A 21,041-nucleotide genomic window follows, 5' to 3' on the forward strand; every position below is an offset into this window, starting at 1 on the left:
ACTACCCTGATATCAAAGCCAAAGACACTAAGAGAAAAGAAAACTATAGGTCAATATCTTTGATGAATATTGATATAAAAATCCTCCATAAAACAGTAATAAACTAAATCAATCAACATATTAAAAGGATTATACAGCATTTTTCAGTGGGATTTACTCCTGGAATAAAGGATGTTTCAATATATGAAAATGAATCAATGTAATAAACCACATTAGCAGAATGAAGGAAAAAAACACATGATCATCTCAATGGATGCAGAAAAGGCGTTTGACAAAACTAAACATGCTTTCATGCTAAAACCACTAAAAAACCCCTCAGAGTAAAAGGAAACTACTTCAACATAATAAAAGCCATATATAGAAATCCACAGAGAACATCATATTCAAGGGTGAAGGAATGAAAGCTTTTTCTCTAAGATCAGGAACAAGGCAAGAAGGCCCATTTTCACCACTTCTATTCAACATGGTATTAGAAGTTCTAGCCAAGGTAAGTAGGCAAGAAAAAGAAAGAAATAGCATCCAAATTGGAAAGGAAGAAGTAATATTATATTTGTTTACAAATAGTATCTTATATGCTGAAACCCCTAAAAATTCCACCAAAAATTTGTTAGAACTAGAAAATTCTGCAGAGTAGTGGGACACAAAATCAACATGCAAAAACTAGTTGTTCTTCTATACATTAATAATAAGTAATCTGAAAAAGAAATTTAAAAACTTTACATTTTTATTTACAATAGCATCAAAAAGAGTAAAATACTTAAGAATCAACTTACTCAAAGAGGTAAAAATTCCAGTGATGGTTTTGCAATATTAGAAAAATCTATCCTAAAATTCATATGGACTCTCAAGGGACCCTGAATAACCAAAACAATCTAGAAAAAGAAGAACAAAGTTAGAGAACTCACACTTCCTGATTTCAAAACTTACTATAAAGTAATCAAAACAGTGTGGTATTGGCGTAAATACACACACTATGCTAATGAAATAGCACAGAGACCCCAGAAATAAAACTTTGCGTATATGGTCCAATGATTTTTGACAAAGGTACAAAGATCATTCAAAGGAGAAAAGATCAGTTTTTCAACAAATGTTGTTGGGAAAACTGGATACCCACATGCAAAAGAACGAGGTTGGACCCTTACTTTACACCATATACAAAAATTAACTCAAAATGGATCAAAGATATAAATGTTAGAGTTGAAGCTATAAAGTCCTTAGAAGAAAACACATGGTAAAAGCTGTGTGTCATTGGGTCCAAATGCCATTGTAACAATGATTTCTTTATGACACCAAAGACATAAGTAACAAAAAAAATAACAAATTTTACTTCATCAAAATGAAAAAGATTTCTGTATCACAAGATACTATCAACAGAGTAAAAAGGCAAACCATAGAAAGATTGAAAATATTTGCAAATCACAAATCTGATAAGGGATTAATATCTAGAATAAATAAAGAACATCTACAACTCAACAATAAAAAAACAACTCAATTTAAAAATGCACAAAATACTTGAATAGACATTTCTCCAAAGAAGATATAAAATGAACAGGAAACACATGAAAAGATGCTCAACATCACTAAGTATCAGGAAAATGTGAAATAAAACCACAATGAGATACCTTTTCACACCCATTAGGATAGTTACTATCACAAAATCAGAACATAACAAGTGTTGGCAAGGATGTTGAGAAATTGGAACCCTTGTGCTCTGAGTGTGAGAATATAAAACTGTGGAAAACTGTGTGGCAGTTCCTTCAAAAATTAAAAATAGAATTACTATATGATCTAGAAATTCCACTTATGGGTTCTGAAATAATAAAAATCATATTTATCAGCCTCTGTGTCCAGTTCTTGGCACAGAGCTCCTAAAACCTTTGTAATTTCCCCAGTGATAAGAACACTAGGAGAATCTTTTGTTCTATTGAGGCTACTCTGGGTGGGCTCCTGGATGCCTCCTGAATGGGGGCTGGTCACCAGAAAGACCAAGCCCTGATTAGAAGCTTGGAATTTTTAGCCCTACCCCTTATCCTCCAGAGAGAGGAGAGGAGCTGGAAATTGAGTTAATAATTGATCATGCCTATGTGAGAGAGCCTCCATAAAAATCCCAAGAGAAGGCGGTTCAGAGAGCTTCCAGGTTGGCAATGACAAGGACTGCTTGGAGACTGGTGTACCTGGAGATGGCATGAAAGCTCTGTGTACCGTCTCCATACCTTTCCCTATGCACCACTTCCAACAGGCTGTTCTTGAATTATATCCTCTTATAATAAACTGGTGACCTAGTAAATGTTTCTCTGAGTTTTGTGAGCCACTCTACCAAATTAATCAAACCCAAGGAGAAGGTTGTGGGAACCTCTGGTTTTTAGCCAGTAAGTCAGAAGTATAGGTAACAGCCTGGGCTTGTAACTGGCATCTGAAGTTGAGGCGAGGTTGGGTGGGTGTGCAGACTTATAGGACGGAGCCATCAACCTGTGGAATCTGATGTATCTCTGGGTTGTCAGCATCAAATTGAGTTGAATTATCTGGCGACCAGCTGGCATTCCAAGAATTGCTTGTTGGAGGCGTGGGGAACCCTCCTACATGTGAAAAAGTGAATCTGAGAACACCATTTATGGGTATACACGCAAAAGAACTGAACGCAGAGGTATAAAGACATATATGTACACCCGTGTTCTTAACAGCATTATTCAAAATAGCCGGAAGCTGGAATCAAGCCAGGTGTCCATCAATGGACGAACTGACAAAAAAATGTGGTGTATACACATAGTGGAATACTCTTCACCCTTAAAAAGGAAGGAATTCTGACACATGCTATGACATGGATGAACCTTGAGGACTTTATGCTAAGTGAAATAAAGCCAGTCACAAAAGGAAAAATACTGTATGATTCCACTCATATAAGGTACTTAGAGTAGTCAAATTTATAGGAATAGAAAGGAGAATGGTGGTTCCCAGGGGCAAGAGGGAGGGATAACAGGGAGTTGTTGCTTAATGGGCACAAAGTTTCAGTGCAAGGTGAAAACAGTTCTGTGGAAGGTTGGAGGTTATGGCTACACAACTATGTGAATGTATTGAATGACACTGAACTGTACACTTAAAAATGGTTAAAATTTTATGTTATGCATATTTTATGACCATTAAAAAATTAATTATTATCAACAAATGAACAAACACTAGCTACATGCGATAGCATGGATGAATATCACAACCATAAGGCTGCATAAAAGAAATTATATTCAAAAGACTATATATTTTATAATTCCATTTATATAAAATCCAAGAAAGAAACAAAACCGAGGTCTGGCTTCTAGTAATGGTGGAGTAGCCTGTTGAACTAACACTCTCACAGATAACAATGATAAAATCTGCACAAAATATTATATATATTTATACAGACTCGTGTGGCTATATGTAATACACATAAAATAAATGTGTACTTGTGTGTATGTATAAATCACTTCCAAAAGCAAGCAGAACTGAGAGGGAATCTTCCTTTAAATGATGGGAATTGCACCAGGAGATATTTGCAAGCTTGAGTCTTTTGCCTCAAAGCATTCCAAAATCTGCACATGGCCTAGACAGGGGAAAAACTACAGTCTTACTTGTCATGTTAGAGGATGTATTTTTGGGCTGGCAGAGTAGCTGGAAAGTTAGGGGAGAAATTCTGGAAGGGAGGGAGCCACAAAGAGGAAAATTGCAAAATATATATGTAAGTCTCTCCCCCACACACTCCAAATTGGCAGATCTTTGAACAACACACATGCAGGGTAGGCCCCAGAAGGCCTAGTGTAAAAATAGCAGTTGGAAGATGAAAGAACTAAACTAGGATTTCAGTTATGCCCACTGTAAATGAGATAGGATTGGAATTTCAGTCTAGCCAAGTTGATTCCCTGCTAGAAAAATAACAAAACTCTTCCAAGGAATACAATAGAATCCGGAGCCTCTATACCTATCTTTCATGATTTCTAGTACACAATTTAAAAGAAGCACGAGATTTGACAAAATAGGAAAATGTAATCCATATGTGACCAAAAGCAGGCAGTAGAAACTCTCCCCAATGTGTTCTAATTAGCAGTCAAGAATACGAAAGCAGTTATTATAAAGGTGATCATGGTGGTAAAGAAAAATATTCCCATAGTGAATGAACAGATGTGGGAACTCAGCAGAGAAGTGGAAATTACACAAAAGAACCAAATAGGAAGATGAAATAAAAAAAATACTTTTGAGTTTACCGGTAGATTAGAAATAGTAGAAAAAACATGAAGATACAGCAATAGAAATTATCCAGTCTGAAGAAAAGAATGTAAAAATTTTGAAGAAAAATGAAGAGAGCCTTATGACCTGTGAGATGATTGAGTCCCAAGCAGAGAGGGGAGAGACAGAAAAATTAAATGAGGCAGAAAGGCAAATCAATAAGTAATAGCATAAAACTTCCAAAATTTGTTGGAAAATCTAAAATTTTAGATCCCAGAAATTCAGCAAACCCACAAAATAAAATATAAAAGAAAAGCATACTTAGGTACACGATAGTCAAGCTACTAAAATCCAAAGATAAAAAGAAATTCTTAAAAGCATCAGGGAAATACACACATACAGTGGAAGACATTACATACAGGGAGAAATACTGTGAATGATGGATGATGTACTATCAAAAACAAAAGAGACAACTCAACAACAAAATGACATCATTCAAGTGCAGAAAGAAAACCCAAAAGTCAACACAAAATTCTACATTTAGCAGAACTCACTTTCAAAAAGGAAGTAGAAGCCATAATAAGATACTGCACGCCTATTAAATGGCTGAAATAAAAAATAAAATTGCAAATACGACGTGCTGGTGAGGACTAGGAGCAATTAGAACTGGGAATGCAACATGATAGTTGCATTCAGAAAACAGTTGAGCAGGTTCTTATAAAGCTAAACATACACTTATTATATGACTCAGATATCCCACTCCTAGGTATTTACTGAAGAAAATTGAAAACTAATGTTTAAACAAAAATCTTTGTGGGAATCTTTATAGCCATTTTATTCATACTTGCCAAAAGCTGGAAATAAACTAAATGTCCTTCATCAGGTGAATGGAGAAAGAAACTGTGTTGCATTGGTACATTAGAATAGTACTTGGCAATAAAAAGGATAAACTCTTTTTTTTGTGTGTGAGGAAGATAAGCCCTGAGCTAACATCCAGTGCCAATCCTCCTCCTTTTTCCCCCCAAAGCCCCAGTAGATAGTTGTATGTCATATTTGCACACCCTTCTAGTTGATGTATGTGGAACACGACCTCAGCATGGCCTGAGAAGCGATGTGTCAGTGCGCACCATGGATCTGAACCTGGGCCGCCAGTAGGGGAGCACACGCACTCAACCGCTAAGCCATGGGTCGGTCCCAGGATAAACTCTTGATTCACACAACAACATGGATGAATCTTGGCTGCATTTCTCTAAGTGAAGGAAGCCAGATTCAAAAGGCTGTATAGAATATGATTCCATTTATATGACTTTCTAGAAAAGGCAGAATTACAGGGATGGAAAATGATCAGTGGTTGCCAAGGGATGGAGTAGGGGAAGGGGTTGAATACAAAGGGATAGCATGAGAGAACTTTGGGAGTGAAAAACACAGCTCTGTATGGTACTGTGGACATGTATGCATGACCATAAAGTCAAAACCCATAGAACTGTACACAGCAAAGAGTGAATTTTACTCTGCAAATTTTAAAAATCAATCAGGATGCTGGGGAACCCAGATGGAATGCAGTGACAAATGAATCTCACTGTATTACAAGCATGTGACATAACCATACAGAAGGAGTGGGGATGAAAGGTCCTGACCTAAGTTACAGTGGAAGACAGTGTTTTGACGGGATACTGTAAAACTAAAGTACTGGACATAAACACTGTACTCTAGGTGGTCAATTTGTTTTTCATAAGGGTATGGATTAGCAATTCTGAAACTAGTTGACACAGTAAACATATTGTAGCTAACTGGAGTTAGGTTTCTCACTGTTGGTGAAAGAAGTTACAAATAAACAAAAGGAGAATGCTAGAATAAACCCAGTGGTGCTGGCTTGGAGTTGGAAGTATCAGTATGAATCCATGTCTCTTTTAATATATCTATCAAAAAAGATAGATAGATTGATAGATCGATAGACAGATGCGTATACTTGAGTTTATATTCATACATACATTTCCAAGCTCTGCTGAGAGGGACTAGAAGCAGTGACACTCTAATATTAATGAGCACATCTAGCTCCCAGATCTTGTTTTCTAAATATCATTCTCCAATAAAAAGAACCAGGTTTTCTTGGAGAAATGGCTAATTCTAGGGCTGGAGATAGAAAATACAAAATGAGCCTGGATCATCTTGTAGTGCCAGAAAGTAGGAAAGTGCTTTAAAACACACACACACACACACACACGCACACACACAGAAAATGATGGGACGTGTCAAAATGAATCAGTCTAAAAGACTTCCCAATGACTCAAGCTGGAAAACTGTGAGCAACAAAATAAATAATGGTAGCATTGGATTATTACCCAGAGACTAAAATAAATATCCACGAGGCTATACTGATATAAAAAAGATTAAATAAGAAAGGAAGGGAAGGAAGAAAGAAAAAAGGGAAAAAAAAGAATGAGAGAAAGAGAGAAAGAAAGGAAGAAGGAAAGGAGAGGGAGGGTGGGGAATCTTCCTCACAGAGTTCCAAATAATAAATGCGCTAGATAGCATGAAATTGAAAATCGCCACTAGAACGCTACAGTAATAATTACTGTTGGAAAGATTGACTGATGAATGCAAAAACTGTGGAGGAAACTTAAAGAAGAAACAGTACAATTGCAGAGTCTCAAAGCATTTCCTTCCAAACATTTAACTTATTTCTCTTATTTCTTTAAAATACCTATGACTATTTAAAGCAAAAATTATAACACTGTATTGTGGGATTTATAACATGGGTAGATGTAAAATTTATGACAACAATAGCACAAAGGACAGACAGAGGTAGATGGAACCGTTCTGTAGCAAGTCTTCCATATTTTACATTGATTAAACTGGTGAACTATTAAGTCTAGGTAGGCTGTGATATGTTAAAGATGCATATTGTAATCTGGACCAACCAGTAAAAATCCAAAGGTGTGTCACTTAAATGCTAATAAAGGAATTAAACACCATACCAAAAAACGTTTGTACAAGACTGTTCACAGGAGATGACCTGCACGTCCCCAGGAGCAAGATGAGCGCACTTTGGGGCATCCACAGAGCAGAACGTCCTCAGCCGTGCCAAGGAGAAAACGCTGACACACATATGCTGAGAGAGACTCATCAACCTCGTGCTGAGGGAGGCAAGCTGGACAGAAACCAACACACATGGGATGATTTCAGCCAAGATGAACCTATGCTGAAAAAACCAGAACAGGGGTTGCATCGGGGGAAGGAAAAAATTGTCTGGGAAGGAACAGGAAGGAGTTTTCTGGGGGTGATGGAACTATCCTATTCTTAAAGGGATGAAAGTTATATGGGCATGTTTATTTGCCAAAACTGTACGGTTGAGATTTGTGCCTTTCAGTGTGCATACATCTTACTCACCACACACGCACAAAGGCTTAAAAGAATAATAAAGTGAGGTGAGAATGGGATGGAGTGTGGATGAAACAAAAATAGCAGATGATTAGTAGTTGTTGAAGCTGGGTGATGGGGCTACTATGCTATTTTGCTTATTTTGTATATTGTTTAAATTGTTCTGTAATAAAACACTTGTATAAGAAGACAAACTCGATATACAGTGTTCACTGGTAAGATATCAGTTACCTTTGGGGAGGAAATAGGGAGAAAGGGATTGTCGGGGCCTGAGTAAAGCTGGTGTTAGTTCTTGGTCACACAAGTGTGTTCGCTTTGTAATAATTCTTTGAGATTTACGTGGATGACTTCTGCATATATTTCTGTACGCATGTTATACATCAATAAACATTTTAAATCCTGCATATTTGCACAAAGATACTAAGTCAATATCTTAGAATAACAGCAGTGTTTTGTTTTAAAGTGGAACACATTCACTCATGACACCATTAGATGGATTTTAATACTCCCAAGTATCTATTAATGCCCTCATCCCTGCGTGGCTCCTGGGTCTTTCCATTTTTGCCTCAGTTTTGTAAGTGGCATGGATTTGAGTTTTTATGATGCCATCTTTCTCCAGCAAGGTCCACCCCCACCACGATGCTCACCAAGGCCTCGAGACCTAGCACAGTGCCGTGTTCACAGCATGCACTGAAGACCTGTGAGACTGGGTTGGATGAGGAACAAAATGAGGAGCTCATGATGTTCGTAACTTATGTCTAGGTGCCATACTGTGACTTAGGAAATTGGTAGAGTTTTTCGATAGCTTTGCTATGCCTTCTAATTTTTCCTATTTAAAACAATGGGAAATAGGGTCTCAGAGTTCTTTCTCAGAGAAAGTCTGACATTTCAGGCACAGATTACTGACAATTATTAATGGCATATGACTTTCCCACCTCATCTTAGTGTTAAGTTTTTAATTCCTTACCTTGGAAATGACCTAACATTTCTTCTTCCAAATCTTGTAGTAATACCGATGCTCCAGAAAGTCAGGCCACAGATATTCTGCTGTTGTGCATCCTCCCTGCAAAGAAGTGGAGCTGTGCATCCACCAGTCTAAGAAGTGTGTGGTGCTGTAGTATTTGGAGTCAATCAGAAAAGCTAAATGGAAAAACGACTTCAGAGAATTATCACCATAACCCCCCACAGCAACAAATTATTTTGTGATTCTGAGGGTATATTCAAACAAGGATATTAAAACTAGTTCCCAAGGAGCCAGCCCTATAGTAGAGCAGAAATTGCATATTACCTTCCTGCACAAACTTGCCTAACATTGTGCGAAGGACCAAAGGGACGTTTCGGTGTTGTTGCCTATGTTAACGAGGCCAAGAGGTCCACACTGGGATAAGGAAGTCCAGTGAACCAGCCTGTGTGCAGCGTGGGAAAAGGGACATGTGTGTGGTCCCCTGAAGTGGCTTAGGGGTCACTTACCAGTGCGCCTGAGTTTCCTGTCTGTATAATGCAGGAATTGGGGCTGTCCAATGTGATGTTTTCTCCTTTTTATGACATGGCTCAGGGCAGTCCTTCTAAGACTCCTGACCAAGGTATGGGCCCTTCAGGCAGATTGGGTCCAAAGGGAGGATCTCTGCAGCGACCCTGACCACGGGTCCAGAGCGAGGATCATGGCAGCCTGGAGGGATGGGGGGATGGTAGGACAGTGGCCTTGAAAAGGCAAATTCCAGGATCCCAGGCACCTGGTAGTTCCATTTTAGATATTGAATTCACATTTCAAATACTGGCCAGGGAGCTTCCACCAGGGCTGCAAGCAACCTCAGCAACAGCCAGGCTGGTGAGCCCCACCCCTACCTGAGTCCCGGCCTCAAGGGATGCAGCCCAACCACACTGCGCATACTCTGGGAGGTGGGCAGGGCATGGAGAATGGGCGTGGTATAGAGAAGAGGGTTGGATGGAGAATCAGAGTCGTGGGGCCCAGGGCCCGAGAGACAAGGCACGAGTTGGGGCCACGAGCTGTGCATGCTGGGAGCTTTTCTCTCTTAACCGCTCCCAGCTGGCAACCCGTAGGGCTGCAGGACTAGAACTCCCAGGAGGCTCTGGGCACGAGGCCGTGCCTAGCTCTGGGGGGAGGAACAGGGCAATGTGAGCTTGGCCGAGGGCCAAACCCCCATTGAATCAGGACTCTGGCCCTGCACCCGCTCCAACTGGACTGAGTCCCGGAGGGAATGAGAGGGACCAGGGAGTTAGGAGGGTGTGGCGGCTGCAGTGGCAGCCGCGGGCCTGCCACATGCAACTGCTTTTGTCCAAAATTGAAGCTGGACTGGCGCCTCTTCCCCACCACCTCCCTCCGTTGCTTGATTCCTCCTCCCACCTGCATGCCTGTGGGTCTTTCCACAGCCTCCTACCTAGTCCAAGGCCAGGTGTTTCTCTAAAGTGCTTATGGGAACTGGTTTGACATCCCAGAAACTTTCCAGTTTGCCTGCTGCCCTCTGCCATCTCCAGCCAAAGTGCCATCATTTCATCAGCTTTTGGGAGACATTCGCCCTTGTGGCCCCTCTTGCAAGCACAACTTAAGAGTTTGCAGGGTGGTAGCATTGGCTGTTGCTTGCCTTTTTCACAGGTGTGGAAGTTGAGGCATCCTCGGGGTTAATCATTGGTTTCCCCAGGATCTGCTAAGAGCAGAGGGGAACAACACAATTCCCAGGCAAGTATCTAGTAAGCCGTTTTCACTAACCCATTCCAGTGCAGAGGCCTCCAAAACAGCATCCTTAAGATGAGAATAGCTTAAGCATTTTGCCCTTTAGATTGATCACCTAATCTCAGCTCAGGCCTGAGTGGCCAGTCTCTCAGGGACATGAGTGATGACTCTGATCCTTCAGGAAGAGACCGGTGGTCCAGCTTTGGGAGAGGCATGTTCATGGTAGACAGCACCTGGGCAGCATTTGAAACCCGTCAGCTTTAACATCTCTGCTTTGGATTCTGGCAAGTTTCCAGGATAAACATGCCCAGGGATAGTCAAATGTACCGTATTCTTTAAAAATTGATTAGAGTAGTGAAAGGAACAGAGCATAAAATATCCTGATTATTTGCAAAAGATGAAATGCAAGCAAGACCTTCTTGTTAATTTTTTTCTCCTCATTCTCTTGGCTGTACTATACGCTTGAATGCAGAAAGAAAAAATTTGCATTGCCAAGTTATCTTTTCCTGAGATTGGTAAATTAACTTAAAAGTCTTATTGAAACCTGTGGAGGAATGGTTAGCAGCTTTCATGATTCACGTCCTCCCTAAAAACCTGGGTGTTGATCTACATGAAAAAAAGTCCTTGTTTATATTACACATCCCAATAGGTTACATTTCCGATTCCTGAATGTGGGATATCATCAAAACAACTGAAAAAGCTGGTCATGGAAACTGGACCCTGTCACTATGTGAAGAATTTACCTCTTTATGAATTAATGACTCGAATTCTTTCACATTTTTGTAAAGAACGGACGAGAAACTCTGCAGTGTCTCTGAATGTGGCAAGACGGGGAATTCTCCTTAGACCACATCCTCGAGTTCTTCTCTCGTGTTCAATAGACCCGGGTGATAGTCCGTGTGGTCAGGTGCAGCGCCGCTCCCCCAGCCCCCAGTGTTCCATCCTACTCTGGCCTGTGACCTCTTCAGGGGGTTCTGATGACACTCCTCCACAAGGGTTGGAAGGAGACATTGTAACATGAGGATATTCATCATCTTAAAACAACGATTAATGGAGAGGAAAGTCTCGGGTTCTGTGTGCTCCGATGCAACTGCTGTTGGGGTGTGGCTTCAGTGACCACTGTGCTCCCAGCAGTCCCCAAAATGGCTGTCTCAGACATTTGATCTCCTGGTGCAACCACAGCAGCTGTTGACAGAGCTGAGCGCTCGTGGTTCAATGTCTTCCGTCAGATTTTGTGGCTCTGACCCTCCTATGCTCACCCCCTTCCCATTCCTATCTGCTGAGTTGATTGCTTTGTAGTTGTTTCCTAGGAGCCACTGTGTGTAACTGGATTTCACAGTGTCTTTAGAGACCCATCTTCACTACACGAGTCACTGTACAACAGTGACTTATCCTGGTGTAGCCCGTGTTCATCATCTCCAGTGGAGCTGTGAAGAACCCTGCTTACTAGTACCCTGTCTCATTCTCATGCTGCTGGGGCTGCTTATGAAGTTGAGCATCCCGTCTTTGGTCTCATTGCCATTATTCTTTTCATCGATTATTTTGAAGTCGGATATGACTTTGTTAATAATGTGGACACTTGCTGTCACAGGAACTTTTATGTAACTTCCCCAACAGCTCTGTGAAGTAGTCCTGTGATCCCCATTTTACAGGGGGGGACACTGAAGCTCAGAGAGATGGAGTAGCTTCCTTCACGTCACACAATTTCTCGGTATATTTTGTGTCTCCACCTGGAGCTCCGCTTCTCAGGTGAGTGCACTTAGGTGGTGTTCCACTTTATGCCTCTCTGCCAGTCTCCCCAAAGGCACACGCCCCATCCTGAGTCCATTGTCTGCTTGATGGCAGTCACCCTGCACAAACAGTCTCCGGGCAGGGATTGGACTAGCGGGGAGTGGTCCTCCGGCTTACTCTGGGCAGGTACTAGGTTCATGGCGAGAGCTGGAGCAGTGGAAGATACTGACCGTCACTCACCTGGAAGGTTTGTTATGTAGAAATACTCCACTGACTTTTTGCAGGTGTCATGTCTTCTTTGTCTTCATTGCTCCTCTGGGCATTCTCCTACAGTCCAGGCTGTGCAGTAACATAGAGTACAGAGACTGGTGAACATAATACTGTTGCCATGCACCAAATGGTCACATCACTCATTTTTCTAATTATGAAACAAATACACACTGTAAAAAAGTCAAATTGCACTGATCTATGTAGAGTAAAGTGAAACATTCCCCTTTCATCCCCTTCCCTGCAAACTCACTCTCCTACTCAGAAGAAACTATTGTTAAGAGGTTGTGACTTATTCTTCTGGAAATTTCTTATGAATTTATAAATACACAAAATTTTTTTTAAACATAAATTACATAACTACATCGTTTGCAATTTGCTGTTTCCTAAACCATATATCATAGACCTCTCTCCTTATCAGTGCACATCACTCTAACTTACCTTTTTAGAAGTTTTAGAGGTATTCCAAAGAATAGGTATACCATGATCTGTTTATATCTTCTTTGATAGCAAAGGGATTACATCCAGTTTCACTATTATACATAATGCTGCTATAAGATCCTTGTATGGAATTTATTACACTGCTTTCAACTGCTCAATATGCTTTGTTTCCTTTTAGTCAGAGACTATGATATATTTTTAACACTTTTACGGGAATTATTTTATAGGGAAATTAATTTTATCACTGAATAACGACATTTATGCGGAAGCTGGACTTCAAGGTCATCCATGTCAGTATTCTGGAGAAAAATAATGAAACTTAGAAGGTATTATGCTTGCTCCATCACATTCTAACAAGTCATGTTAACAATGTGAGTTGAATCTTTGAATAGCCTCTACTTTCTCTGTTCAGATGAACGATGACTTTTTCTTGTCTTGAAAACTTCTGACTCCAAGAGCTCTCAGTTGGGTTTCAGAGAGGGTAAGATATGGTGTTGTATCTATTTCTCTTCAGCTGTAGGCTGCGTCTTCTAAAGATCATAGAATTGATCATGGTCCAATCGATATATGTGATTTGGTTCAAAAATTCAAAGTAATGAACTCAACATAGGAATCTATATCTTTTGTTCTTAATAAAGAATTTCCTTTGATATCCGTAACTCTCTGTGATTACTAGTAAAAACTCACCTATGGGTGAAGAGATGTGGTTCTGCTGACAATGTCTGGCTGAACATCCATAGTTAAGCCTGCCACATCTGTAGGTAGGTTACACTTGACCTCTTGATGACCTCTGCCCTTGGTCTTTGACCTGGGAAAAATAAGAATTTAAAAAAGCTGCTGTTATTAGCACTCAATGCTAGAAACGCCCATTAAAGAGTGAGTTTGGTTTGGTAAACCAAAGGGAGTATAAGCAGAACAAAGTCATTAATATCTATAAAATTTCAAAAAATTCTAATTTTTAAAAATATAACTGTTTTTGCCACAGTGCAAACTGTGTATATATGAATGACGTATCCCTCTGTCCATTTCTTAAGTTATTTCCATTGATTTGATGGATTTATCTTCAAACCTGGATTCCAAGTGTGAAAGGACATCTTGGTCCTTCAAAAAAAAGAAACCATTGAGATTTAATTTTCCTTTAGCTCGGCATCCCAAAGGTTTGAGGAATAAATGATCATGTAATGATACAATGATTTTGAAATCTAATTGTTAATTAGAGGGGTGTAAGAGATGACCGAATGGTGGTTCATCACCATGGTCAAGGGTATTGTACACATGGACATGTAAACACGATTCAGGAAGCCGCTTCAGCACCGTGACATCACTGAGAACCACAGTGCAGGGGGATCTAGGCACAAAGCCGTCTGCCTCGATCTCCTGGGTTACATGTAGATCCAGGTGTCTTGACAGTGGCTTCAGAGAAGCTAACTTTTATCTATTTCTCCCCTTCCTTATCTCCAGTTTACCTCAAACACTCCTGACTACCATATTTTAAAGTAAGACCAATTATAGTTATCTATGTGAGATTCTTGTTTATTATTAGAGAGTGATAGTCAAGGATACCATCAAATATCATTTAATTGACCTAATTAAATTTGTTGTACCTTATAATTGATTAGAACACTACATTTAGTTGAGCGTTTGATATTCACCAAGTGTGTTAATCTGCTTACAACTGCTATGTGCCTGACTCCTCGTAGAAGTGTATCTTTGGCCCATCACAAGATTTTAATGACTCAAATCATCATAAATTAAGATAATGTACTGTCTTTTGGATGATAGGGAGACATATGGGTCCATTTTGGAAGTATGCCCATCTGTCTTTGCTGCCCATGGGAAGTTGCTGGTTACTAGGTCTCCAGGTGGCTTGCACAAGCCCTAGGTCTGTAATAGCTTGGTGCCTCTCCTTCTAATTGGGGTAGAAATAAAAGAGATCAGAGAGACTTATTAAAGTTTTGGTTGCATGAAGTCTTCTATGAAGACCATCCATGCATAGTGTTCTGGATAGCTCTCTGTTCCTAAGACTACTAGTTACTTAAAGGGCTTGTCGGGAACTGTGAAAGGTCTGATATTTTACCTTTCCTGCAAGCTAATAAGTCAGCCTACAATGGTTTTACAGATGCTGGCAAAAGACAGGAGACCCATGGGTCAGAGACAAAGGACTTAATGACACAGCAATAGCAGTGGCCAGAGTATCAGCATTGGCACTGGTTCACTAAATCCCACTTCCTACAGGCTGATACACAGTGGGCCAGGTGACATGCAGAGGGTTACAAGATCTCAGAGCCTAAGGAATTCAAATCTTTGATAACGGGCAGGATGTCTGCTAACCTTTGCCCTGGGGGGGTGTTAATTTTATTATACTGGGCAGTAAGCAAGGCTACCCTTTGCTCCAAAGGAGGCCACTATTTCTATCTTCCAAGCCTCCCAACTCTACACACATCCTTGAAAAGATAAGCTGGTCTTACTGGCTTTCAAAGATAAGCTTGAATGAGACTTGATCATCATTCAGTTCTTCTGTTTCCTTTATTGAGATTGTGCAAATATGCTCTTTTCTCTGTAAAGTTCATTAACTTTATTCATACATAAGGGATGCTTTTGGTTTTATTTGTTAAGTTGAAATTGTCTTATTAGAGGAAATGATGAAACTGTTATGGGTTGGATCTGAAAGTATGCTTTTCCAGGAAAAATGTGAAAGAAGATCAGTGCTCACAGAACTTTGCCACAAGGAGCTGATAGCAACTTAAATTATTTTAATTTGAATAGTGTTTTGTACATCTTTCTTCCATTTACTTCATCCTCTCTGCTTCCTGTAACTCTCATATGGGAATGGGGCACTTTCAGGGATTCACTGAACTCATTTACAATATTCAAATGGTTTTGTTTGTTGTGTTTTTTTTTATTGAGGTAAAGTTGACATACAATATTATATCAGTTTCAGGGGTACAACGTAATGATTCAATGTTTGAGTATATATTGAAATGATCACCACAATGAGTCCAGTTAACATCCGTCCCCATACATAGTTACAAATGTTTTTGTCTTGTGATGAGGACATGGCATATTTCAAGGTGCAGAAGACTCAACGATGGTGTCATACTTTTCTATATACAGCTTGATGAATTTGGACATAAGTATACACCCTTGAGACTGTCACCACCATCAAGGCCACAAACATTTCCATCACCTTCCAAAGTTTTCTCTCACCTCCTTTATTACTATCATTCTGTGGTAAGAACTCTTAGTATCTACTCTAGTAGCAAATGTGACGTATGCAATAGAGTTTTGTTAGCTGAAGGCACTACGCCGTATCCTACATCTCCAGAACTTATTTCTCTTGATAACTGAAACTTTGTATCCTTTGACAATCAGCTCCCCATTTCTCCATCTCCCCAGCCCCTGCCAACCACCATTCTAACCTCTGCTTGTATGAATTTCACAATTTTAGATTCCACATATAAGTATTTGTCTTTCTCTGTCTGCCTTATTTCACTTAGCATAATATCTTCTAGGTCCCTCATGTTGTCAAAAATGGCAGGAATTCCTTCTTTTTTCAAGGTTGAAGAATATTCCATTTCTTTATCCATTCATCATCAGTGACGTTTAGGTTACTTCCATATCTTTGCTATTGTGAATTAGCTGCAAGGAACATTAGAGTACAGGTATCTTTTTGAGACCCTGATTTCAATTCCTGTGTGTATATACCAGAAGTGGGATTGCTGGATCATATGCTAGTTTTCTTTTTTGGAGGAACCTCCATACTGTTTTTCATAATGGCTGTACTAGTTTACATTCCCATAAGGGTTCCTTTTATTTACATCTTCACCAATATTCGTCATTTTTAGTTTTTCTGATAATCGCCATCTTAACAGGTGTGAAGTGATAGCTCATTGTGGTTTTGATTCGTATTCCCTGATGATTAGCGATGCCAAACACCTTTTCATAGACCTATTGGCCACTTGTATATCTTCATTGGAAAAAGTCTATTGTGGTCCCTTGCCCATTTTATAAATTGATTTGTCTTTTTGTTATTGAGCCAACACAAAAAAAGGAGAACAAAATTTCCAGGCATTATGGATGCTTCCCAGTTGATGCAGATGGTTTTGTGTTTACAGTGGTACCAAAAGATCATGTTTCGTGTTTTTTCTTCGGCTTGTTATAAGACCCGCAGTAGCTGCAGCATGGCAGATAATCGGGATCTTCTGGGTTTGGAGGTTTACAAAATAAATGAGTGGTAAGGATTTTTTATTTTTCCAAGGAAGTTATTGTGATCATTGTCCATGGAATCCAGGATTAGATAGGTGGAGGAGAAAATTAAGGTCAGGAATGGTGATCTGGCATTACTTCTGATCTTGAGGGACAGGTATTTACTGCATGAGTGTTTGAATAAAAATATTAGAGATCAGGAATTTGTGGTGGGTGAATATGTTTTCTGAATTATTTACTTTTGAACACAACCACTTGGATTATGTGAACATCTGGGATATGGGAGTAAGTCGTTAGCAGGGGGTGGTTGATAATATCACTATTGATTTAACCTCTATGGACACCAAGTGGTCAATGGATTAAGCAAATGAGTAGACAGAAAACACAGAAATGGTAAAAATTGGGATTTAGTAAAGGACTGGGGACTGACTGTCCTGAGTGGGAGTGCCAGGACTTGTGCGGTTGAGAGTGACAAGGACAAGAAGAGAATAGAATCACACTCAAACAAGGAGGGGGTGTTAACAGGATGGAGGGGGAGAAATTATCTGGAGTAGCTTTGAGTTTTGACCTTGAGCTTTCTGTTCTTGATGCAAATCTGCCTGATGACATCCTGGGACACAGGTCAGATCTATCCCCAGGGGATCGAGGGAGGGTGGAAGTACAAAACAGCCAGGATAATTGTCCTAAAAAGGCAGGCTTCCTTTATCATTTGACCCACTTTCATGATTGGTTTATCTAGGGTAAGAGGAAAAGAAAGATGATAAGAAGGATGATAGTCACGTCTTCGCAGACTTGGTGAACACAGAAGGAGCAGCAGGGGCCTGGCTTCCTGAGGACAGGTTTAGGCTGAGGGCTAAACCCACCGCAACAGCCTGGAAGAAGCTACATCCAGCAGGATAGACGAGCACGGAAGCCAGAGACCTGCTGATGGCACCAGCTCGGCAACTCCTCCTGGAACAGCCCAGCCAACACCACTGTGTCCCATGACCAGGGCCTCCTGCCCAAAAATGGCACCCTGCTGCCCATGGGCTGAACAGATCCCTCTGCTTGTTAACCTGGACAAGATAGATGGGAATGTTTCAGAGAATGCTCAAGTGAGAAACTATCAAAACCACAGCCCACTCAGTCCCCTGCCCCACACTCCCCTCCTCTCTTTCCAGACCCACAGCCTCCACTCTGTCTTGGTCATCAGTTCTCTGCTCAAGGACTCGTCTTGGCTATAGAGCTCCTTAAGTTTTTCAGAGCTTTACCCGAGGGGAGGGGAAAGAGGGAAGGATAAATTTAGGGATAATGTGAGGGGTCTGAGTGCAAATCCCTTTTCTTTGACAACCCAAGAGATTCAACCTGCCTGGAGGAGTGTTCTCACTGGGCTCCTCTGAGCGCTAAGGTCTCATGGGACTGGGAGGGGACTCTCCTGTTGGTCACTGGGGTCTCCACTCCCCAGCTCTACAGAGCAGCTCTGTTTTGACCACTATGAGTTTCAACTGACCATAGAGTTCTGTTGCTATAAACACTTGAAAATCTCCAATGTGGCTCAACCCAGTACCTGACATTTAGGGAAACTGAGTCCTGAAGCAGAACTGGTTCACTAAGGACACCAGGAGACTTAGAGACCAACTGCCGACGCCCAGGCCCTGTCCCCAGCATTTGCTGCCTCCCAGGAGTTCCCAGCTGACTGAGGCGCCAATGGCAGTCATACAGGAGATCCCCCATCCATCCTGGTCCTCCTATGGAGAGAGGCTTACCCACGGGGAAACTTCCCCCGATGTGTTCTTCAGGTGGCTTGTGGAAGTTTTCTGCAGAGCAGAGATGACAGTGCAGGGCGAGGAGAAGTTCTTCCAGATCTCGCACTCCTGGGGAAGGGAAAAGAATGAGGTGTGAGGTTGGGCACTGGAGCCCCGCTTGCTCTAGCTTCAGTCCCCTTCTATTTAAATCTCCCCTCCTGGATGAGACAGATGCTCAGGGAGCCCCAGAAGGACATTTAGGACTCAGAGAGTAACACTCACAAGGAGGAGGAGTTTAGCTCAACCCAGGGAATTAGACAGGTAGGAAGTGAGCATCCTCCCACTAGGACCTGGAGTCAAGGTCAGTGGGCCCCTGGCAGGAAGCGCCTAGGGACTTGCAGGAGCTTAGACCACACACTGCAATCCTGGGAGCTGATAAAGGTGGAGAGGCAGTTCCCAAGTCTCCAGAGAGGGGCTCCACTGGGCCTCCCACGGCACGCCTGGGCCACCTGGACCCAGTGCTCTACCACCCTCGCCCTGTCCTGGGCTGTCATGCTCGCGTCCCTGAGGCAGGTGGTGATGACGAGGCTGGCCACCCTTCTGAACTGGTCGATGGTGGCCTGGATGGTGGGTGTCTAGTGCTCACTGCCAGGCTTGTTCTTCTTGTGCCAGGTGGATCCCAGGCACTGAGAGGGCACCACCTTCCAGAAGAGCTCCTGGGGAACAGGGGGAATGTCATCCAGCCCTGCCACAGGTCACCTCTGTGTCCACAGCCCCTAAAGTCCGACACAGGTGTCACAGTTTAGAGCTGGAGCTCAGGAAGCTCAGGATGTGTCCTGAGCCTTGTGAGAGTCCCTGGGTTTTCTTCTCTGTCCACCGAGGGTGCCCAGCACAGGATGACCCAGGACCCAATCCCGGCAGGGAAGGGAGAGGGGCATTTGCACCCAGCCCGTCCTGGCTAACTCCAAGCTCCAGATGGTGGCTCAACTCTGCTCATGTCAAGGAGGCATCTTCCACCACCTTGATCTCCGCTCTGATCCCACTCCCCATTCTGATGCACATTCCCCCGTGGCAGCTACAACCACTGGCCTTGTCTGTCTCCCTTGTAGTGAAGCACACATCAGGTGTCAAGTCCTGAGGCTGTTGAGCCTCCTGAGGAGACGGCAGGGCCACCGTAGACCTGGCTGCACACAGTGAGTTCCCCTCCACCGCTGATGGGCCAGGCCCTGTCCAGCTTTCCATCTCTTCTACCTCATGGAGCCGGCACAGCCACTCTGTGCAGCAGGTCCTGTTAGTGTCCACCTCTACGATCTGCAGGTGGACAGCAAAGGCTTGGGGGTTCCAGAAGTTGCCCAGGTCATACGGTTGGTAAGGGGTGGAGCTGGGATTTGGGCCCAGATCATGGGAGTCTGGATCAGGTCTGGGACAACGATGGCGGAGGGAAGGCCTGTTCCACCCTGCCCTGAGAGCCCAGCTGCTCACCGCATCCATCACGGTCAACCGCTCTACCACCTGCTTAGGAGAGAAGGCCGTGAGGTTGGGCTTCTTCTCACGCTCCTTAACAGCCACAGGTGGAGACAGACTTCCCACTAGAAATGATGGTCCAGGTGACTCCAGCTCAGCAGCTCCCACTCCTGCTGGAGCCGATGTTGGCCCTTGCTCCAGCTCCAACACTGCTGATGGAGGGGACGCTGGCTCCAACGCTAGAAGGGGTGATGTCAACGGAGCTGTAGCCAGCTCTACCTCCACCACTGCCCACTGCTCTGCTTCTGCCACTGGCTGGAGCTCTGCAGCTGGCGCTACAGTGGGATAAAGAGAAAGATTCACCCACATAGCTGACTGTCCATGTGTCCCTCTAAACACAGGAAAGATCCCACTTCCCTTCCAGGAATATGCAGCCTGCAGTCCCCCTTACCCTCTGCCTCTGTCTCAGTGGCCTCCAGAAGCTCAAACCGGGCAAGGGTAAGAGGGTCATGGCAGCTCAGCTCCGAACCAGGCAAGGTTACCTGCGTGTACATCCCCTTTAGCTTGAAAAAGGGACAGCCCCAGTCTGGTCATGCCCTAGTTCTGCTCCAACCTGGTTATCTCAAGGTCCTGAGTGTGGAGACCCTCTGCTCCTGCTCTTATCTCAGAGCAGCACTGGATGGTGTTTGTGGCCTCAGGCACCTTCCCCTTGCCTAGTGAGTTGGTGAAATTGAAACCATTGGGCAGCTCCTCGATGACCTTCTGATTGGAGTTCTGCAAAGACTGCTCTGGAGCTGGGCCAGAAGGAATCAGGGGCTGCCTGCACACTGCCACTGGGGTCAACCCCCAAGAGAAAGTCTGCTCCTCAGTTCAGGCACAGAGGGACATCCCTGCAAAGAACTGTGGTCAGGCAGGAAAAGAGATGAAACCTCTATGGCTCA

The sequence above is a fragment of the Diceros bicornis genome, chromosome 19, assembly GCF_020826845.1.
Source record: "Diceros bicornis minor isolate mBicDic1 chromosome 19, mDicBic1.mat.cur, whole genome shotgun sequence".
Lineage (NCBI taxonomy): Eukaryota > Metazoa > Chordata > Mammalia > Perissodactyla > Rhinocerotidae > Diceros > Diceros bicornis.